Raw genomic sequence first — 25,000 nt, 5'->3', positions numbered from 1 at the left:
ATAGAATGAATGAATGGACGGATAGATGGCAAATGCAGTTTAATATCAATAAATGCAAAATGCTTAGCGTAGGTAGAGGAAACCCACACAATAGGTACACATTAAAGAACCAAACTTTGGTAGGTACAGGGTACGAGAAAGATTCAGGAGTTATAGTTAGCTCTGAACTCCGTCTAGGGAAACAATGCATAGAACCCAGAAACAAGGCAAATAGGGTACTAGGATTAATTTCTAGGAGTGTTAAAAGTAGAAGGCCGGAAGTAATATTAAAGTTATACTTGGCGCTGGTCAGACCTCATCTAGACTACACTGTGCAGTTCTGGTCCCCACATTACAGGAAAGATATAGGTCTATTAGAATCAGTACAGAGGAGAATGACTAAAAGGATACAGGGGATGAGGAGTATTCCTTACGAGGGAAAGTTGAAGCTGTTAAATTTACATTCTCTAAAGAGACGTAGGTTAAGAGGGGACCTGATAGAAGTCTTTAAGTGGTATAAGGGTTATAACAATGGAGATGTAAGCAAAAGTCTAAGGATCAGCAACCAGGGTAGAACAAGAAATAACGGGTTCAAGCTTAAAAAATTTAGGTTTAGGAAGGAGATAGGAAAAAATTGTTTCTCAAATAGAGTGGTAGATGAGTGGAACGGACTCAGTAATCATGTAGTTAGTGCTAAGAGACTAGAGAGCTTTAAGAGAAGATTAGACAAGTTTATGGATGGGGATAAAAGATGGAAATAGGTAGGTGTGTTTCATACAGGGATTGCCACGTGTAAGCCTGGTCGCTTCTTGCAACTTCCCTTATATCTTATGTTCTTATATTCAGTGAAGGATGGTCTGACCAGAGAAGCATTCCTTATTGAAGAAATTTTCTGCATTTCGTTCATCTCCAGGCCTCCCTCCTTCACTTTATCTCCTTCAGGCATCCCCAAGGCTCCTTCACCCCCCCCCGAGTGGTATCCTAAGCTCTCCATCGTGTAATATTGAAATAAATGTTAGGCTTTGTAGGATGTTCTGTCTTGTCTCGCGCTCTCTCCTTCCTAAGGATTGGAAAAGTGTGGGAAATGAGTGCATTGGTTTGTGTGTGTGTGTGTGTGTAAGTGTGTGTTATTGCTAGTTCTCTCTCTCTCTCTCTCTCTCTCTCTCTCTCTCTCTCTCTCTCTCTCTCTCTCTCTCTCTCTCTCTCTCTCTCTCTCTCTCTCTCTCTCTCTCAGTAGTTATATTTTATAAAACACTTTATAAACCTTGAAATGTCCTGCAGTTTTTTGAGTCTCTAGGAAGGGAGAGAGCACAAAACGTGACCAAACACATCCAAAACACACTCAAAACACTCATAACACCCCAAAATCTCCACACACTCAAAACATCCAAACACCCAAAACACGCTTAAAACATCCAAAACACCCACATCACTACAGAATGCGCCTTTAACACACCCAAACGCATCCAGAACACCCCCCATACAATCTCAAATACACTAAAAAAAACCCCATACACACCCAAACCCACCCAAAAAAAACCCCACACACTCTCAAATACACTCAAAAGACCCCATTCATACCCAAACTCACCCAAAACACACCCCATACAATCTCAAATACACAAAAAAAACCCCATACACACCCAAACCCACCCAAAAAACCCCACACACTCTCAAATACATTAAAAAGACCACACACAGCCAAAGGACCCCTAACGCACCCAAACGCTTCCAAAACACACCCATACACACTCAAATACATCCTTAAGACCCCACACACACCCAAACGCACACAAAACATCCCCACACATTCTCAAATGCACTCAAAAGACACCACACACACACAAACGCACTCAAAACACCTCTACACACACTCAAATACACTCAAAAGACCCCACACACCCAAAAGGCTCCGCACGCACCCATACGCTTTCAAAACACCCCAACACAACACTGAAATACATTGAAAAGAACCCTCACACACCCAGACGCACCCAAAATACCCCTACACACTCTCAAATACACTCAAAAGACACCACACACACCCCAAACGCATCCAAAACTCCCCCACACACTCTCAAATACACTCAAAAGACCCACACACACACCGAAAACAACCCTCACACAGTCAAATGGACTCAAAATCTTTTCGTTTCATAATGGAAAGTGTTGAAATAATTAATGTGGTTATGTGTGTCTGTGTGTCTGTATGTCTCTCTCTCTCTCTCTCTCTCTCTCTCTCTCTCTCTCTCTCTCTCTCTCCTCTCTCTCTCTCTCTCTCTCTCTCTCTCTCTCTGTTGGTGGGATTAAAAGCATTAATAATGTAAATGTTTATTGTCTCCCTTGGCATGAACAAGTAACAGAAAACGGGGTTATAGATAAAATAACAAGTTTCCATAAATAAATAAATAAATAAATAAATAAATAAATAAACTGAATATTAAGTCGAAGTGAAAAAAATTGAAAAAATATATATAAAATTAAACATTATCATTATGAAAACGAGCGAAAAATAAAGAAAATAAAGAAGTGATCTTAAAAAAATTAATGATAAATAAACTGAATATAATATAAAAAAAAATGAAAAAAGTGTAAATAATATTAAGCTTTTCTTCTTCCTAATGCAAGAAATAAGTTTTTTCATTATCCTAGTATTACATTTAAGCTTCTTCTCTTCTGGTAACTTAGAATACTTAAAGCAGCATAATATACGATAGGCAGACTTTAAAACTCTCAATTTAAGCCTTTTTTTGGCCTTATAAATGTATTTAAGCTTTCTCCTTCCATCCACAAACCTAAAATACTGAAAACAACATTAAAACAACCTAAAAACACCTAAAAACACTTAAAACTGCCTTAAAACACTGAAAAAACGGATTCTCACCTCGTATCTCGAAGCCTGGGTCCATATATTCAGTGAAGGATGGTCTGACCAGAGAAGCGTTCCGTATTGAAGGAATTTTCTGAATTTCGTTCACCTCCAGGCCTCTCTCCTTCACTGTCCCTCCTTCAAGCATCCCGAAGGCTGCTTCACACCCCCCTCCGTGTGGTATCCTAAGCTCTCCATCCTGTAATATTGGAATTAATGTTAGGCTTTGTTGGATGTTCCGTCTTGTCTCGCGCTCTCTCCTTCCTTGGGGTTGGAAAAGTGTGGGAAATTTGAATGTTTGAGTGCATTTGTTTGTGTGTATGTGTGTATTAATGCTAGTTCTCTCTCTCTCTCTCTCTCTCTCTCTCTCTCTCTCTCTCTCTCTCTCTCTCTCTCTCTCTCTCTCTGTCTCAGTAGTTATATTTTATAAAACACATTATAAACCTTGAAATGTCCTGCACTTTTTGAGTCTCTAGGAAGGAGAGAGAGCAAAACTCACCCAAACACATCCAAAACACACTCAAAACATTAAAAAAATGTCCTGCAGTTTTTGAGTCTCTAGGAAGGAGAGAGCGCAAAACTCACCCAAACACATCCAAAACACACTCAAAACATCCAAAAACACACTCAAAACACTCACAACACCCAAAAAATCTCCAGAAAACTCAACCAAACACACTCAAAACATCCAAAGCACACCCAAAACACACCAAAATACCCACAAAACTCATCCAAACACACCCAAAACACGCTTATAAACATCCAAAACACCCACATCACCACAGAATACGCCTTTAACACACCCGAACGCACCCAGAACACCCGACACACACACACCAGACTCACCTAAAACACCTAAAACATCCAAAATAAACTCAGGACAACACTCTCAATACCTCGATATATCCCCAAACACACCTAAACACCCCACAATACACTGAAAACACTCCACAACACTCAAAACACGTAAAGTACACCTAAAAACAACCTAAACCACATTTAAACACCAAAAATTGACCCAAAACACACTGATAACAGCTAATATAAACCCAAAACTCTCCTAAACACACCTAAGACACTCAAAACACCCCACAGCCCTCCTAAATACTCCCACAACACACTTGAAGGACCCAAAACACACCAAATATTACAGAGAATGGCAGCGCAGCAAGGGAAACTAAACCAAAGATTGTCTTCTTACCGTTTATGTGTTTGACCTCCTTCTCCTCTTTCATTTCTCCTTATTTCTTGCTGCTCTTGCTCCATTTCTCTTATTTTCCTCTTTCTACTACTACTATCTACACGCCTGAGTTTAGAAACAGCTGGAAATACTTGGAAAACACTGCAAATTACGGTAAATATTGAGCAAGAGACACTGAAGCCGGGCAAGTCCCCGGCCGTTGATGACGTCACAGGCGAACTGCCTCCTGGCCGCTGGCTTACGTACGTAACGTATTTCATTTTGAAATTGACCCTTAGAAAAAATGAAGCTAGGCTGGAATGCATTCTATTTTCTAACTTGACAATTAGTTTAATTAATATTCACAATATCAAAACATCTCTAGCCTGAGTAGTTGTAAAGAAATATGAAGAGAAATATAGAAAAAGTGTTGGAACATTTGACACCATTAAAACCATTGAAAAGTCCGCCCATTTCACTTTACACTAGTAAAAAAACACTTTAAAAAATCAGAACTATTTTTTCAAGCAATGCAAAGTTAGTTACAAGCTGAAACAGCGAAATAAAGAATGTAAAAAATGACAAAATCACCACTTTTAACGGGATTAGAAACCATTTCAAAATGCACATACTTAACTCAACAGGAACGCAAAACATTTTTAAAATCATAAACGATTTTTTAAAGCAATAAAAGCTTCACTACAGCCTCAAATAAAAAAGCCAAGAACCGGGGTTGGTAAAAATAACCGTGAAAATGACCCTATATTTACATAAAAAAACTACAGAAAATTCAGCCCAGTTATTTAACTGAAGCAAGAAAAACACTTCAACGGCAACGAAATATTTTTAGAAACCATAAAAACTTGCTATGGAAGCCAAATAAAGTAATTCAGAAAAATAAAAAAAATAAAAAAAATATTAAAACCAACAGGTTGGAAGAGGCCTTTGACGCCGACCTCAGTGGAGGAGCCGGTGGCCATGTTGCCTTATTTATTACTTCATGACACCAAAACCAGGCAATGGCAGATATATCTGAGCAGCGGATATGAAAACTAGACAAGTGACTATCTTGCGACATGTTAGGCTTAGAATAAGCGAGAGACGAAGCTAATAATGACTGAAAACACTGACGCCCTGCCTGTACCTCAGCTGACGGCTTGTTTACATATTGACAACCCTTCAATATTCGTCTAAATTTCCAGCTGTTTTCAGACTCAGACGTAAACAAAACTAGAAATAAATAAATAACCCCCAAATATACCTAAATAACGAACAAAAACCTTAATAAACTGCTACAAGACACTACAGGGAGGAGGAAGGTGGTGCTGGGAAGGCAGTAAGGCTGACTGAGGGTAGGCTGGCACCGCTGGGCTTACCTTACGTACTCATGAATCTCTGGTGTTGCGTGGCGGTGCTTGGTATAAGGAGAAGCAGCCGGGAATACGGAAATACTTATCATTAGATTGCGTGGGGCAAGACTGAGCAAAACACCGAAACACTGCAGCCAGCTGCTCACCCTCCGAAGCACCAACTGCCTCTGCTCCTACACCAACACACACACGCACACACGCACACAAAAGTTGACATGTTATCAATTAATAATTCAAATAATATCAATATCCTCAGTGACGTTTCCCCACTGAACACTCCCTGGGTGATTATGATTCCAAATTTCATTCACTGCTGTACCGTGTCACCGCAACAAACGCACGAAACAGCGCAGGATAGGATTAACTAACATGCTTCTATTCTCTCTCTCTCTCCCTCTCTCTCTCTCTCTCTCTCTCTCTCTCTCTCTCTCTCTCTCTCTCTCTGTCTCTCTCCTTACGACTGTTTCCCAAAGGCAGAAAGATGATTATCAGAATTTTTAAAAGCTTTTCTCCAGTTAATAATATAGAAATGTTGTTAATCTGTCACTAGAACCGTAAAAACATTCATGTCACTTCGATTAAAGCCTTTTAAAAGCGTGTTTCTCCTGTGAGTAATGTAGAAATGTTTTTAAACTGTCACTATAACAGTAAAGACACGCTTGAAAACCTGTGTAACAATAGAGAGCGAGAGAGAGAGAGAGAGAGAGAGAGAGAGAGAGAGAGAGAGACCCTGCACTCACCCAAACGCATCTGAAACACCCCCGCACACACTGAAATACACTCCGAAGACCATGTACACGCAAGAAACACCCCCCACACACACTTACATACACTCAGACTCTGCACACACCCAAACGCACCTAAAATGCCCCTAGACACATTCAAATACACCCAAAAAACCCCATGCACACCTAAACGCAGCCAAAATACCCTCATACACACTCAAATACACCCAAAAAATCTCACACACATTTAAACGCACCGAAAACACCCCTCACATACACTCAAATACACCCAAAAAACCCCACTTACATCCGAACGCATCCAAAACACTTCTACACACTCTGAAATACACTTAATAGACCCCAGACATACACAAACGCATCCAAAACACAACCATACACACTTAAATACACCAAAAGGCTCCGGACGCACCCATACGCTTCCAAAACACCCCCACACACACTCAAATACATCCAGAAGATCCCGCACGCACTCAAAACACCCCCCCATACACTCTCAAATACTCTCTAAAGACCCCACACACACCCAAATGCATCCAAAACACCCCTACACACTCTCAAATACACTTGAAAGACCCAACACACACCCAAACGCACCCAAAACACCCCAAACACTCTGAAATACACTCAAAAGACACCACACACACCCAAACGCATCCTAAACTCCCCCACACACTCTCAAATACACTCAAAAGACCCCACACACACCGAAAACACCCCCACACAGTCAAATAGACTTAAAATCTTTTCGTTTCATAATGGAAAGTGTTGAAATAATTAATGTGGTTTTGTGTCTCTCTCTCTCTCTCTCTCTCTCTCTCTCTCTCTCTCTCTCTCTCTCTCTCTCTCTCTCTCTCTCTGTCGGTGGGATTAAAAGCATTAATAATCTAAATGTTTATTGTCTCCCTTGGCATGAACAAGTAACAGAAAACGGGAATATAGATAAAATAACAAGTTTCCATAAATAAATAAATAAATAAATAAATAAATAAATAAATAAACTGAATATTAAGTCGAAGTGAAAAAAATTGAAAAAAATATATATAAAATTAAACATTCTCATTATGAAAACGAGCGAAAAATAAAGAAAATAAAAAAGTGATCTTAAAAAAATATAATGATAAATAAACTGAATATAATATAGAAAAAAATTGAAAAAAATGAAAAATAATATTGAGCTTTTCTTCTCCCTAATGCAAGAAATAAGTTTTTTCCTTATCCTAGTATTACATTTAAGCTTCTTCTCTTTTGGTAACTTAAAATACTTAAAGCAGCATAATATACGATAGGCAGACTTTAAAACTCTCAATTTAAGCCTTTTTTTCGGCCTTATAAATGTATTTAAGCTTTCTCCTTCCATCCACAAACTTAAAATACTGAAAACAACATTAAAAGAACCTAAAAACACCTAAAAACACTTAAAACTGCCTTAAAACACTGAAAAACGGATTCTCACCTCGTATCTCGAAGCCTCGGTCCATATATATATATATATATATATATATATATATATATATATATATATATATATATATATATATATATATATATATATATATATATATATATATATATATATATATATATATATATATATATATATATATATATATATATATATATATATATATATATATATATATATATATATATATATATATATATATATATATATATATATATATTAGGACCTGATGAAATATATCCCAGAGTACTTAAGGAATGTAAAGAGATTATTAGTGACGCGTTAGTCTCTGTCTTTAGGAAATCACTGGAGTTGGGTGAGGTACCAGTAATGTGGAGGCAGGCTAATGTAGTACCCATCTTTTAAGAAAGGAGATAAAACTTTAGCATCTAATTATAGACCTGTCAGCTTAACTTCAGTTGTAGGTAAAATGTTAGAGTCAATAATAGCGAGCAACATTAGGGAACATTTAGACAAACATAACTTGATAAATCAGTCACAGCATGGCTTCACGAAGGGGAAGTCTTGCCTGACAAACTTGTTAAGTTTTTACAGTAAGGTGTACGAAGCAGTAGATAATGGTGATAGTTATGATATCTTATATCTGGACTTTAGTAAAGCATTTGACAAGGTACCCCATCAAAGGCTCCTGAGAAAGGTTAGGGCACACGGGATAGATGGGAAAGTGTTAGGCTGGATAGGGTCATGGTTTGGTAACAGGCGACAGAGAGTGGTAATAAACGGCTCGAAATCCGAGTGGGTCATGTAATTAGTGGGGTGCCACAGGGATCAGTATTAGGGCCATTGTTATTTCTAATATATATCAATGACTTGGATAGTGGAATTAGTAATGTTAGTAAATTTGCGGATGACACAAAGATAGGTAAATTAATTATTTCAGAATCGGATGCCATCGCCTTGCAGGCAGACTTAGATAGAATGAATGAATGGACGGATAGATGGCAAATGCAGTTTAATATCAATAAATGCAAAATGCTTAGCGTAGGTAGAGGAAACCCACACAATAGGTACACATTAAACAACCAAACTTTGGTAGGTACAGGGTACGAGAAAGATTCAGGAGTTATAGTTAGCTCTGAACTCCGTCTAGGGAAACAATGCATAGAACCCAGAAACAAGGCAAATAGGGTACTATGATTAATTTTTAGGAGTGTTAAAAGTAGAAGGCCGGAAGTAATATTAAAGTTATACTTGGCGCTGGTCAGACCTCATCTAGACTACACTGTGCAGTTCTGGTCCCCACATTACAGGAAAGATATAGGTCTATTAGAATCAGTACAGAGGAGAATGACTAAAAGGATACAGGGGATGAGGAGTATTCCTTACGAGGCAAAGTTGAAGCTGTTAAATTTACATTCTCTAGAGAGACGTAGGTTAAGAGGGGACCTGATAGAAGTCTTTAAGTGGTATAAGGGTTATAACAATGGAGATGTAAGCAAAAGTCTTAGGATCAGCAACCAGGGTAGAACAAGAAATAACGGGTTCAAGCTTAAAAAATTTAGGTTTAGGAAGGAGATAGGAAAATTTTTTTTCTCAAATAGAGTGGTAGATGAGTGGAACGGACTCAGTAATCATGTAGTTAGTGCTAGGAGACTAGAGAGCTTTAAGAGAAGATTAGACAAGTTTATGGATGGGGATAACAGATGGAAATAGGTAGGTGTGTTTCATACAGGGACTGCCACGTGTAAGCCTGGTCGCTTCTTGCAACTTCCGTTATTTCTTATGTTCTTATATTCAGTAAAGGATGGTCTGACCAGAGAAGCATTCAGTATTGAAGAAATTTTCTGCATTTCGTTCACCTCCAGGCCTCCCTCCTTCACTTTATCTCCTTCAGGCATCTCCAAGGCTCCTTCACACCCCCCCGTGTGGTATCCTAAGCTCTCCATCCTGTAATATTGAAATAAATGTTAGGCTTTGTAGGATGTTCCGTCTTGTCTCGCGCTCTCTCCTTCCTAAGGATTGGAAAAGTGTGGGAAATGAGTGCATTGGTTTGTGTGTGTGTGTGTAAGTGTGTGTTATTGCTAGTTCTCTCTCTCTCTCTCTCTCTCTCTCTCTCTCTCTCTCTCTCTCTCTCTCTCTCTCTCTCTCTCTCTCTCTCTCTCTCAGTAGTTATATTTTATAAAACACTTTATAAACCTTGAAATGTCCTGCAGTTTTTGAGTCTCTATGAAGGAGAGAGCACAAAACTTGACCAAACACATCCAAAACACACTCAAAACACTCATAACACCCCAAAATCTCCACACACTCAAAACATCCAAACACACCCAAAACACGCTTAAAACATCCAAAACACCCACATCACTACAGAATGCGCCTTTAACACACCCAAACGCACCCAGAACACCCCCATACAATCTCAAATACACTAAAAAAAACCCCATATACACCCAAACCCACCCAAAAAACCCCACACACTCTCAAATACACTCAAAAGACCCCATTCATACCCAAACTCACCCAAAACACCCCCATACAATCTCAAATATACAAAAAAAACCCCATACACACCCAAACCCACCCAAAAAACCCCACACACTCTCAAATACACTTAAAAGACCACACACAGCCAAAGGACCCCCACGCACCCAAACGCTTCTAAAACACACCCATACACACTCAAATACATCCTTAAGACCCCACACACACCCAAACGCACACAAAACATCCCCACACATTCTCAAATGCACTCAAAAGACACCACACACACACAAACGCACTCAAAACACCCCTACACACACTCAAATACACTCAAAAGACCCCACACACCCAAAAGGCTCCGCACGCACCCATACGCTTTCAAAACACCCCAACACGCACTGAAATACATTGAAAAGAACCCTCACACACCCAGACGCACCCAAAATACCCCTACACACTCTCAAATACACTCAAAAGACACCACACACACCCAAACGCATCCAAAACTTCCCCACACACTCTCAAATACACTCAAAAGATCCAACACACAACGAAAACACCCTCACACAGTCAAATAGACTCAAAATCTTTTCGTTTCATAATGGAAAGTGTTGAAATAATTAATGTGGTTATGTGTGTCTGTGTGTCTCTCTCTCTCTCTCTCTCTCTCTCTCTCTCTCTCTCTCTCTCTCTCTCTCTCTCTCTCTCTCTCTCTCTCTCTCTCTCTCTCTCTGTTGGTGGGATTAAAATCATTAATAATGTAAATGTTTATTGTCTCCCTTGGCATGAACAAGTAACAGAAAACGGGAATATAGATAAAATAACAAGTTTCCATAAATAAATAAATAAATAAATAAATAAATAAATAAACTGAATATTAAGTCGAAGTGAAAAAAATTGAAAAAATATATATAAAATTAAATATTGTCATTATGAAAACGAGCGAAAAATAAAGAAAATAAAGAAGTGATCTTAAAAAAAATAATGATAAATAAACTGAACATAATATAAAAAAAAAATGAAAAAAATGTAAATAATATTAAGCTTTTCTTCTTCCTAATGCAAGAAATATTTTTTTTCCTTATCCTAGTATTACATTTAAGCTTCTTCTCTTCTGGTAAGTTAGAATACTTAAAGCAGCATAATATACGATAGGCAGACTTTAAAAACTCTCAATTTAAGTCTTTTTTTGGCCTTATAAATGTATTTAAGCTTTCTCCTTCCATCCACAAACCTAAAATACTGAAAACAACATTAAAACAACCTAAAAACACCTAAAAACACTTAAAACTGCCTTAAAACACTGAAAAACGGATTCTCACATCGTATCTCGAAGCCTGGGTCCATATATTCAGTGAAGGATGGTCTGACCAGAGAAGCGTTCCGTATTGAAGGAATTTTCTGCATTCCGTTTACCTCCAGGCCTCCCTCCTTCACTGTCCCTCCTTCAGGCATCCCCAAGGCTCCTTCACCCCCCTCCGTGTGGTATCCTAAGCTCTCCATCCTGTAATATTGGAATAAATGTTAGGCTTTGTAGGATGTTCCGTCTTGTCTCGCGCTCTCTCTTTCCTTGGGGTTGGAAAAGTGTGGGAAAGTTGAATGTTTGAGTGCATTTGTTTGTGTGTATGTGTGTATTAATGCTAGTTCTCTCTCTCTCTCTCTCTCTCTCTCTCTCTCTCTCTCTCTCTCTCTCTCTCTCTCTCTCTCTCTCTCTCTCTCTCTCTCTCTCTCTCTCTCTTTCTCTCTCTCTCTCACCCAGATCACCCCACACACACACCCAGACTCACCTAAAACACCTAAAACATCCAAAATAAACTCAGGACACACTCTCAATACCTCGATATATCCCCAAACACACCTAAACACCCCACAATACACTGAAAACACTCCACAACACTCAAAACACGTAAAGTACACCTAAAAACAACCTAAACCACATTTAAACAACAAAAATTGACCCAAAACACACTGATAACAGCTAATATAAACCCAAAACTCTCCTAAACACACCTAAGACACTCAAAACACCCCACAGCCCTCCTAAATACTCCCACAACACACTTGAAGGACCCAAAACACACCAAATATTACAGAGAATGGCAGCGCAGCAAGGGAAACTAAACCAAAGAAGTTTATGGATGGGGATAACAGATGGAAATAGGTAGGTGTGTTTCATACAGGGACTGCCACGTGTAAGCCCTGTCGCTTCTTGCAACTTCCCTTATTTCTTATGTTCTTATATTCAGTGAAGGATGGTCTGACCAGTGAAGCATTCCGTATTGAAGAAATTTTCTGCATTTCGTTCACCTCCAGGCCTCCCTCATTCACTTTATCTCCTTCAGGCATCCCCAAGGCTCCTTCACCCCCCCCCCGTGTGGTATCCTAAGCTCTCCATCCTGTAATATTGAAATAAATGTTAGGCTTTGTAGGATGTTCCGTCTTGTCTCGCGCTCTCTCCTTCCTAAGGATTGGAAAAGTGTGGGAAATGAGTGCATTGGTTTGTGTGTGTGTGTGTAAGTGTGTGTTATTGCTAGTTCTCTCTCTCTCTCTCTCTCTCTCTCTCTCTCTCTCTCTCTCTCTCTCTCTCTCTCTCTCTCTCTCTCTCTCTCTCTCTCTCTCTCTTTCTCAGTAGTTATATTTTATAAAACACTTTATAAACCTTGAAATGTCCTGCAGTTTTTGAGTCTCTAGGAAGGAGAGAGCACAAAACTTGACCAAACACATCCAAAACACACTCAAAACACTCATAACACCCAAAAATCTCCACACACTCAAAACATCCAAACACACATAAAACACGCTTAAAACATCCAAAACACCCACATCACTACAGAATGCGTTTTTAACACACCCAAACGCACCCAGAACACCCCCATACAATCTCAAATACACTAAAAAAACCCCATACACACCCAAACCCACCCAAAAAAACCCCACACACTCTCAAATACACTCAAAAGACCACACACAGCCAAAGGACCCCCACGCACCCAAACGCTTCCAAAACACACCCATACACACTCAAATACATCCTTAAGACCCCACACACACCCAAACGCACACAAAACATCCCCACACATTCTCAAATACACTCAAAAGACACCACACACACACAAACGCACTCAAAACACCCCTACACACACTCAAATACACTCAAAAGACCCCACACACCCAAAAGGCTCCGCACGCACCCATACGCTTTCAAAACACCCCAACATACACTGAAATACATTGAAAAGAATCCTCACACACCCAGACGCACCCAAAATACCCCTACACACTCTTAAATACACTCAAAAGACACCACACACACCCAAACGCATCCAAAACTCCCCCACACACTCTCAAATACACTCAAAAGACCCCACACACACCGAAAACACCCTCACACAGTCAAATAGACTCAAAATCTTTTCGTTTCATAATGGAAAGTGTTGAAATAATTAATGTGGTTATGTGTGTCTGTGTGTCTCTCTCTCTCTCTCTCTCTCTCTCTCTCTCTCTCTCTCTCTCTCTCTCTCTCTCTCTCTCTCTCTCTCTCTCTCTCTCTGTTGGTGGGATTAAAAGCATTAATAATGTAAATGTTTATTGTCTCCCTTGGCATGAACAAGTAACAGAAAACGGGAATATAGATAAAATAACAAGTTTCCATAAATAGATAAATAAATAAATAAATAAAAAACACCTAAAAACACTTAAAACTGCCTTAAAACACTGAAAAACGGATTCTCACCTCGTATCTCGAAGCCTGGGTCCATATATTCAGTGAAGGATGGTCTGACCAGAGAAGCGTTCCGTATTGAAGGAATTTTCTGCATTCCGTTCACCTCCAGGCCTCCCTCCTTCACTGTCCTTCCTTCAGGCATCCCCAAGGCTCCTTCACCCCCCTCCGTGTGGTATCCTAAGCTCTCCATCCTGTAATATTGGAATAAATGTTAGGCTTTGTAGGATGTTCCGTCTTGTCTCGCGCTCTCTCCTTCCTTGGGGTTGGAAAAGTGTGGGAAATTTGAATGTTTGAGTGCATTTGTTTGTGTGTATGTGTGTATTAATGCTAGTTCTCTCTCTCTCTCTCTCTCTCTCTCTCTCTCTCTCTCTCTGTCTCAGTAGTTATATTTTATAAAACACATTATAAACCTTGAAATGTCCTGCACTTTTTGAGTCTCTAGGAAGGAGAGAGAGCAAAACTCACCCAAACACATCTAAAACACACTCAAAACATAAAAAAAATGTCCTGCACTTTTTGAGTCTCTAGGAAGGAGAGAGCGCAAAACTCACCCAAACACATCCAAAACACACTCAAAACATCCAAAAATACACTCATAACACTCACAACACCCAAAAATCTCCAGAAAACTCAACCAAACACACTCAAAATATCCAAAGCACACCCAAAACACACCAAAATACCCACAAAACTCATCCAAACACACCCAAAACACGCTTAAAACATCCAAAACACCCACATCACCACAGAATACGCCTTTAACACACCCAAACGCACCCAGAACACCCCACACACACACCCAGACTCACCTAAAACACCTAAAACATCCAAAATAAACTCAGGACACACTCTCAATACCTCGATATATCCCGAAACACACCTAAACACCACACAATACACTGAAAACACTCCACAACACTCAAAACACGTAAAGTACACCTAAAAACAACCTAAACCACATTTAAACACCAAAAATTGACCCAAAACACACTGATAACAGCTAATATAAACCCAAAACTCTCCTAAACACACCTAAGACACTCAAAACACCCCACAGCCCTCCTAAATACTCCCACAACACACTTGAAGGACCCAAAACACACCAAATATTACAGAGAATGGCAGCGCAGCAAGGGAAACTAAACCAAAGATTGTCTTCTTACCGTTTATATGTTTGATCTCCTTCTTCTCTTTCATTTCTCCTTATTTCTTGCTGCTCTTGCTCCATTTCTCTTATTTTCCTCTTTCTACTACTACTATCTACACGCCTGAGTTTAGAAACAGCTGGAAATACTTGAAAAACACTGCAAATTACGGTAAATATTGAGCAAGAGACACTGAAGCCGGGCAAGTCCCCGGCTGTTGATGACGTCACAGGCGAACTGCCTCCTGGCCGCTGGCTTACGTACGTAACGTATTTCATTTTGAAATTGACCCTTAGAAAAAATGAAGCTAGGCTGGAATGCATTCTATTTTCTAACTTGACAATTAGTTTAATTAATATTCACAATATCAAAACATCTCTAGCCTGAGTAGTTGTAAAGAAATATCAAGAGAAATATAGAAAAAGTGTTGGAACATTTGACACCATTAAAACCATTGAAAAGTCCGCCCATTTCACTTTACACTAGTAAAAAAAACACTTTAAAAAAATCAGAACTATTTTTTCAAGCAATGCAAAGTTAGTTACAAGCTGAAACAGCGAAATAAAGAATGTAAAAAATGACAAAATCACCACTTTTAACGGGATTAGAAACCATTTCAAAATGCACATACTTAACTCAACAGGAACGCAAAACATTTTTAAAATCATAAACGATTTTTTAAAGCAATGAAAGCTTCACTACAGCCTCAAATAAAAAAGCCAAGAACCGGGGTTGGTAAAAATAACCGTGAAAATGACCCTATATTTACGTAAAAAAACTACAGAAAATTCAGCCCAGTTATTTAACTGAAGCAAGAAAAGCACTTCAACGGCAACGAAATATTTTTAGAAACCATAAAAACTTGCTATGGAAGCCAAATAAAGTAATTCAGAAAAATAAAAAAAATAAAAAAAATATTAAAACCAACAGGTTGGAACAGGCCTTTGACGCCGACCTCAGTGGAGGAGCCGGTGGCCATGTTGCCTTATTTATTACTTCATGACACCAAAACCAGGCAATGGCAGATATATCTGAGCAGAGGATATGAAAACTAGACAAGTGACTATCTTGCGACATGTTAGGCTTAGAATAAGCGAGAGACGAAGCTAATAATGACTGAAAACACTGACGCCCTGCCTGTACCTCAGCTGACGGCTTGTTTACATATTGACAACCCTTCAATATTCGTCTAAATTTCCAGCTGTTTTCAGACTCAGACGTAAACAAAACTAGAAATAAATAAATAACCCCCAAAAATACCTAAATAACGAACAAAAACCTTATTAAACTGCTACAAGACACTACAGGGAGGAGGAAGGTGGTGCTGGGAAGGCAGTAAGGCTGACTGAGGGTAGGCTGGCACCGCTGGACTTACCTTGCGTACTTATGAATCTCTGGTGTTGCGTGGCGGTGCTTGGTATAAGGAGAAGCAGCCGGGAATACGGAAATACTTATCATTAGATTGCGTGGGGCAAGACTGAGCAAAACACCGAAACACTGCAGCCAGCTGCTCACCCTCCGAAGCACCAATTGCCTCTGGTCCTCCACCAACACACACACGCACACACGCACACAAAAGTTGACATGTTATCAATTAATAATTCAAATAATATCAATATCCTCAGTGACGTTTCCCCACTGAACACTCCCTGGGTGATTATGATTCCAAATTTCATTCACTGCTGTACCGTGTCACCGCAACAAACGCACGAAACAGCGCAGGAAAGGATTAACTAACATGCTTCTATTCTCTCTCTCTCTCTCTCTCTCTCTCTCTCTCTCTCTCTCTCTCTCCTTACGACTGTTTCCCAAAGGCACAAAGATGATTATCAGAATTTTTAAAAGCGTTTCTCCAGTTAATAATATAGAAATGTTGTTAATCTGTCACTAGAACCGTAAAAACATTCATGTCACTTCGATTAAAGCCTTTTAAAAGCGTGTTTCTCCTGTGAGTAATGTAGAAATGTTTTTAAACTGTCACTATAACAGTAAAGACACGCTTGAAAACCTGTGTAACAATAGAGAGAGAGAGAGAGAGAGAGAGAGAGAGAGAGAGAGAGAGAGAGAGAGAGAGAGAGAGAGAGAGAGAGAGAGAGAGAGAGAGACCCTGCACTCACCCAAACGCATCTAAAACACCCCCGCACACACTGAAATACACTCCGAAGACCATGCACACGCGACAAACACCCCCCACACACACTTACGTACACTCAGACTCTGCACACACCCAAACGCACATAAAATGCCCCTAGACACATTCAAATACACCCAAAAAACCCCATGCACACCTAAACGCAGCCAAAATACCCTCATACACACTCAAATACACCCAAAAAATCTCACACACATCCAAACGCACCGAAAACACCCCTCACATACACTCAAATACACCCCAAAAAACCCCACTTACACCCGAACGCATCCAAAACACTTCTACACACTCTGAAATACACTTAAAAGACCCCACACATACACAAACGCATCCAAAACACAACCATACACACTTAAATACACCCAAAAGGCTCCGGACGCACCCATACGCTTCCAAAACACCCCCACACACACTCAAATACATCCAGAAGATCCCGCACACACTCAAAACACCCCCCCATACACTCTCAAATACTCTCTAAAGACCCCACACACACCCAAATGCATCCAAAACACCCCTACACACTCTCAAATACACTTGAAAGACCCAACACACCCGCAAACGCACCCAAAACACCCCACACACTCTGAAATACACTCAAAAGACACCACACACACCCAAACGCATCCAAAACTCCCCCACACACTCTGAAATACACTCAAAAGACCCCACACACACCGAAAACACCCCCACACAGTCAAATAGACTGAAAATCTTTTCGTTTCATAATGGAAAGTGTTGAAATAATTAATGTGGTTTTGTGTCTCTCTCTCTCTCTCTCTCTCTCTCTCTCTCTCTCTCTCTCTCTCTCTCTCTGTCGGTGGGATTAAAAGCATTAATAATCTAAATGTTTATTGTCTCCCTTGGCATGAACAAGTAACAGAAAACGGGAATATAGATAAAATAACAAGTTTCCATAAATAAATAAATAAATAAATAAATAAATAAATAATTAATTAAACTGAATATTAAGTCGAAGTGAAAAAAATTGAAAAAATATATATAAAATTAAACATTCTCATTATGAAAACGAGCGAAAAATAAAGAAAATAAAAAAGTGATCTTAAAAAAAATAATGATAAATAAACTGAATATAATATAGAAAAAAATTGAAAAAAAATGAAAAATAATATTGAGCTTTTCTTCTCCCTAATGCAAGAAATAAGTTTTTTCCTTATCCTAGTATTACATTTAAGCTTCTTCTCTTTTGGTAACTTAAAATACTTAAAGCAGCATAATATACGAGAGCCAGACTTTAAAACTCTCAATTTAAGTCTTTTTTTCGGCCTTATAAATGTATTTAAGCTTTCTCCTTCCATCCACAAACTTAAAATACTGAAAACAACATTAAAACAACCTAAAAACACCTAAAAACACTTAAAACTGCTTTAAAACACTGAAAAACGGATTCTCACCTCGTATCTCGAAGCCTCGGTCCATATATATATATATATATATATATATATATATATATATATATATATATATATATATATATATACTCGTATATATATATATATATATATATATATATATATATATATATATATATATATATATATATATATATATATATATATATATATATATATATATATATATATATATATATATATATATATATATATATATATATATATATATATATATATATATATATATATATATATATATATATATATATATATATATATATATATATACATATATATATATATTAGGACCTGATGAAATATATCCCAGAGTACTTAAGGAATGTAAAGAGATGATTAGTGACGCGTTAGTCTCTGTCTTTAGGAAATCACTGGAGTTGGGTGAGGTACCAGTAATGTGGAGGCAGGCTAATGTAGTACCCATCTTTTAAGAAAGGAGATAAAACTTTAGCATCTAATTATAGACCTGTCAGCTTAACTTCAGTTGTAGGTAAAATGTTAGAGTCAATAATAGCGAGCAACATTAGGGAACATTTAGACAAACATAACTTGATAAATCAGTCACAGCATGGCTTCACGAAGGGGAAGTCTTGCCTGACAAACTTGTTAAGTTTTTACAGTAAGGTGTACGAAGCAGTAGATAATGGTGATAGTTATGATATCTTATATCTGGACTTTAGTAAAGCATTTGACAAGGTACCCCATCAAAGGCTCCTGAGAAAGGTTAGGGCACACGGGATAGATGGGAAAGTGTTAGGCTGGATAGGGTCATGGTTTGGTAACAGGCGACAGAGAGTGGTAATAAACGGCTCGAAATCCGAGTGGGGTCATGTAATTAGTGGGGTGCCACAGGGATCAGTATTAGGGCCATTGTTATTTCTAATATATATCAATGACTTGGATAGTGGAATTAGTAGTGATGTTAGTAAATTTGCGGATGACACAAAGATAGGTAGATTAATTAGGTCAGAATCGGATGCCATCGCCTTGCAGGCAGACTTAGATAGAATGAATGAATGGACGGATAGATGGCAAATGCAGTTTAATATCAATAAATGCAAAATGCTTAGCGTAGGTATAGGAAACCCACACAATAGGTACACATTAAACAACCAAACTTTGGTAGGTACAGGGTACGAGAAAGTTTCAGGAGTTATAGTTAGCTCTGAACTCCGTCTAGGGAAACAATGCATAGAACCCAGAAACAAGGCAAATAGGGTACTAGGATTAATTTTTAGGAGTGTTAAAAGTAGAAGGCCGGAAGTAATTTTAAAGTTATACTTGGCGCTGGTCAGACCTCATCTAGACTACACTGTGCAGTTCTGGTCCCCACATTACAGGAAAGATATAGGTCTATTAGAATCAGTACAGAGGAGAATGACTAAAAGGATACAGGGGATGAGGAGTATTCCTTACGAGGCAAAGTTGAAGCTGTTAAATTTACATTCTCTAGAGAGACGTAGGTTAAGAGGGGACCTGATAGAAGTCTTTAAGTGGTATAAGGGTTATAACAATGGAGATGTAAGCAAAAGTCTTAGGATCAGCAACCAGGGTAGAACAAGAAATAACGGGTTCAAGCTTAAAAAAATTAGGTTTAGGAAGGAGATAGGAAAAAATTGTTTCTCAAATAGAGTGGTAGATGAGTGGAACGGACTCAGTAATCATGTAGTTAGTGCTAGGAGACTAGAGAGCTTTAAGAGAAGATTAGACAAGTTTATGGATGGGGATAAAAGATGGAAATAGGTAGGTGTGTTTCATACAGGGACTGCCACGTGTAAGCCTGGTCGCTTCTTGCAACTTCCCTTATTTCTTATGTTCTTATATTCAGTGAAGGATGGTCTGAACAGAGAAGCATTCCGTATTGAAGAAATTTTCTGCATTTCGTTCATCTCCATGCCTCCCTCCTTCACTTTATCTCCTTCAGGCATCCCCAAGGCTCCTTCACCCCCCCCCCCCGTGTGGTATCCTAAGCTCTCCATCCTGTAATATTGAAATAAATGTTAGGCTTTGTAGGATGTTCTGTCTTGTCTCGCGCTCTCTCCTTCCTAAGGATTGGAAAAGTGTGGGAAATGAGTGCATTGGTTTGTGTGTGTGTGTGTAAGTGTGTGTTATTGCTAGTTCTCTCTCTCTCTCTCTCTCTCTCTCTCTCTCTCTCTCTCTCTCTCTCTCTCTCTCTCTCTCTCTCTCTGTAGTTATATTTTATAAAACACTTTATAAACCTTGAAATGTCCTACAGTTTTTGAGTCTCTAGGAAGGAGAGAGCACAAAACTTGACCAAACACATCCAAAACACACTCAAAACACTCATAACACCCCAAAATCTCCACACACTCAAAACATCCAAACACACCCAAAACACGCTTAAAACATCCAAAACACCCACATCACTACAGAATGCGCCTTTAACACACCCAAACGCACCCAGAACACCCCCATACAATCTCAAATACACAAAAAAAACCCCATACACACCCAAACCCACCCAAAAAACCCCACACACTCTCAAATACACTCAAAAGTCCACACACAGCCAAAGGACCCCCACGCACCCAAACGCTTCCAAAACACACCCATCACTACAGAATGCGCCTTTAACACACCCAAACGCACCCAGAACACCCCCATACAATCTCAAATACACAAAAAAACCCCATACACACCCAAACCCACCCAAAAAACCCCACACACTCTCAAATACACTCAAAAGTCCACACACAGCCAAAGGACCCCCACGCACCCAAACGCTTCCAAAACACACCCATACACACTCAAATACATCCTTAAGACCCCACACACACCCAAACGCACACAAAACATCCCCACACATTCTCAAATGCACTCAAAAGACACCACACACACACAAACGCACTCAAAACACCCCTACACACACTCAAATACACTCAAAAGACCCCACACACCCAAAAGGCTCTGCACGCACCCATACGCTTTCAAAACACCCCAACACACACTGAAATACATTGAAAAGAACCCTCACACACCCAGACGCACCCAAAATACCCCTACACACTCTCAAATACACTCAAAAGACACCACACACACTCAAACGCATCCAAAACTCCCCCACACACTCTCAAATACACTCAAAAGACCCCACACACACCGAAAACACCCTCACACAGTCAAATAGACTCAAAATCTTTTCGTTTCATAATGGAAAGTGTTGAAATAATTAATGTGGTTATGTGTGTCTGTGTGTCTGTATGTCTCTCTCTCTCTCTCTCTCTCTCTCTCTCTCTCTCTCTCTCTCTCTCTCTCTCTCTCTCTCTCTGTTGGTGGGATTAAAAGCATTAATTATGTAAATGTTTATTGTCTCCCTTGGCATGAACAAGTAACAGAAAACGGGAATATAGATAAAATAACAAGTTTTCATAAATAAATAAATAAATAAATAAATAAATAAATAAATAAAATGAATATTAAGTCGAAGTGAAAAAATTGAAAAAATATATATAAAATTAAACATTCTCATTATGAAAACGAGCGAAAAATAAAGAAAATAAAGAAGTGATCTTAAAAAAAATAATGATAAATAAACTGAATATAATATAAAAAAAAATGAAAAAAAATGTAAATAATATTAAGCTTTTCTTCTTCCTAATGCAAGAAATAAGTTTTTTCCTTATCCTAGTATTACATTTAAACTTCTTCTCTTCTGGTAACTTAGAATACTTAAAGCAACATAATATACGATAGGCAGACTTTAAAACTCTCAATTTAAGCCTTTTTTTGGCCTTATAAATGTATTTAAGCTTTCTCCTTCCATCCACAAACCTAAAATACTGAAAACAACATTAAAACAACCTAAAAACTCTTAAAAACACTTAAAACTGCCTTAAAACACTGAAAAACGGATTCTCACCTCGTATCTCGAAGCCTGGGTCCATATATTCAGTGAAGGATGGTCTGACCAGAGAAGCGTTCCGTATTGAAGGAATTTTCTGCATTCTGTTCACCTCCAGGCCTCCCTCCCTCACTGTCCCACCTTCAGGCATCCCCAAGGCTCCTTCACCCCCCTCTGTGTGGTATCCTAAGCTCTTCATCCTGTAATATTGGAATAAATGTTAGGCTTTGTAGGATGTTCTGTCTTGTCTCGCGCTCTCTCCTTCCTTGGGGTTGGAAAAGTGTGGGAAATTTGAATGTTTGAGTGCATTTGTTTGTGTGTATGTGTGTATTAATGCTAGTTCTCTCTCTCTCTCTCTCTCTCTCTCTCTCTCTCTCTCTCTCTCTCTCTCTCTCTCTCTCTCTCTGTCTCAGTAGTTATATTTTATAAAACACATTATAAACCTTGAAATTTCCTGCATTTTTTGAGTCTCTAGGAAGGAGATAGCGCAAAACTCACCCAAACACATCCAAAACACACTCAAAACATAAAAAAATGTCCTGCACTTTTTGAGTCTCTAGGAAGGAGAGAGCGCAAAACTCACCTAAACACATCCAAAACACACTCAAAACATCCAAAAACACACTCAAAACACTCACAACACCCAAAAATCTCCAGAAAACTCAACCAAACACACTCAAAACATCCAAAGCACACCCAAAACACACCAAAATACCCACAAAACTCATCCAAACACACCCAAAACACGCTTAAAACATCCAAAACACCCACATCACCACAGAATACGCCTTTAACACACTCAAACGCACCCAGAACACCCCACACACACACCCAGACTCACCTAAAACACCTAAAACATCCAAAATAAACTCAAGACACACCCTCAATACCTCGATATATCCCCAAACACACCTAAACACCCCACAATACACTGAAAACACTCCACAACACTCAAAACACGTAAAGTACACCTAAAAACAACCTAAACCACATTTAAACACCAAAAATTGATCCAAAACACACTGATAACAGCTAATATAAACCCAAAACTCTCCTAAACACACCTAAGACACTCAAAACACCCCACAGCCCTCCTAAATACTCCCACAACACACTTGAAGGACCCAAAACACACCAAATATTACAGAGAATGGTAGCGCAGCAAGGGAAACTAAACCAAAGATTGTCTTCTTACCGTTTATGTGTTTGACCTTCTCCTCTTTCATTTCTCCTTATTTCTTGCTGCTCTTGCTCCATTTCTCTTTTTTTTCCTCTTTCTACTACTACTATCTACACGCCTGAGTTTAGAAACAGCTGGAAATACTTGGAAAACACTGCAAATTACGGTAAATATTGAGCAACAGACACTGAAGTCGGGCAAGTCCCCGGCCGTTGATGACGTCACAGGCGAACTGCCTCCTGGCCGCTGGCTTACGTACGTAACGTATTTCATTTTGAAATTGACCCTTAGAAAAAATGAAGCTAGGCTGGAATGCATTCTATTTTCTAACTTGACAATTAGTTTAATTAATATTCACAATATCAAAACATCTCTAGCCTGAGTAGTTGTAAAGAAATATGAAGAGAAATATAGAAAAAGTGTTGGAACATTTGACACCATTAAAACCATTGAAAAGTCCGCCCATTTCACTTTACACTAGTAAAAAAACACTTTAAAAAATCAGAACTATTTTTTCAAGCAATGCAAAGTTAGTTACAAGCTGAAACAGCGAAATAAATAATGTAAAAAATGACAAAATCACCACTTTTAACGGGATTAGAAACCATTTCAAAATGCACATACTTAACTCAACAGGAACGCAAAACATTTTTAAAATCATAAACGATTTTTTAAAGCAATAAAAGCTTCACTACAGCCTCAAATAAAAAAGCCAAGAACCGGGGTTGGTAAAAATAACCGTGAAAATGACCCTATATTTACGTAAAAAAACTACAGAAAATTCAGCCCAGTTATTTAACTGAAGCAAGAAAAACACTTCAACGGCAACGAAATATTTTTAGAAACCATAAAAACTTGCTATGGAAGCCAAATAAAGTAATTCTGAAAAATAAAAAAAAATAAAAAAAAATATTAGAACCAACAGGTTGGAACAGGCCTTTGGCGCCGACCTCAGTGGAGGAGCCGGTGGCCATGTTGCCTTATTTATTACTTCATGACACCAAAACCAGGCAATGGCAGATATATCTGAGCAGCGGATATGAAAACTAGACAAGTGACTACCTTGCGACATGTTAGGCTTAGAATAAGCGAGAGACGAAGCTAATAATGACTGAAAACACTGACGCCCTGCCTGTACCTCAGCTGACGGCTTGTTTACATATTGACAACCCTTCAATATTCGTCTAAATTTCCAGCTGTTTTCAGACTCAGACGTAAACAAAACTAGAAATAAATAAATAACCCCCAAAAATACCTAAATAACGAACAAAAACCTTAATAAACTGCTACAAGATACTACAGGGAGGAGGAAGGTGGTGCTGGGAAGGCAGTAAGGCTGACTGAGGGTAGGCTGGCACCGCTGGGCTTACCTTACGTACTCATGAATCTCTGGTGTTGCGTGGCGGTGCTTGGTATAAGGAGAAGCAGCCGGGAATACGGAAATACTTATCATTAG

The 25,000-nt window shown here is 38.8% G+C and overlaps 1 long non-coding RNA gene across 1 annotated transcript; it reads right to left on the bottom strand.

The window, feature by feature from the left end:
* Positions 1 to 9,190: 9,190 nt before the first annotated feature.
* LOC135101843 (uncharacterized) lies at positions 9,191 to 11,648 on the bottom strand. Its single transcript, XR_010269398.1, has 2 exons — positions 11,371 to 11,648; positions 9,191 to 9,514 (listed from the first exon to the last, which is right to left on the bottom strand). It is a non-coding gene; the product is annotated as an uncharacterized LOC135101843 (long non-coding RNA).
* Between the last annotated feature and the right edge of the window lie 13,352 nt (positions 11,649 to 25,000).

The sequence above is a fragment of the Scylla paramamosain genome, chromosome 7 (assembly GCF_035594125.1).
Source record: "Scylla paramamosain isolate STU-SP2022 chromosome 7, ASM3559412v1, whole genome shotgun sequence".
Lineage (NCBI taxonomy): Eukaryota > Metazoa > Arthropoda > Malacostraca > Decapoda > Portunidae > Scylla > Scylla paramamosain.
This window is presented reverse-complemented; position numbering and strand designations above follow the sequence as displayed.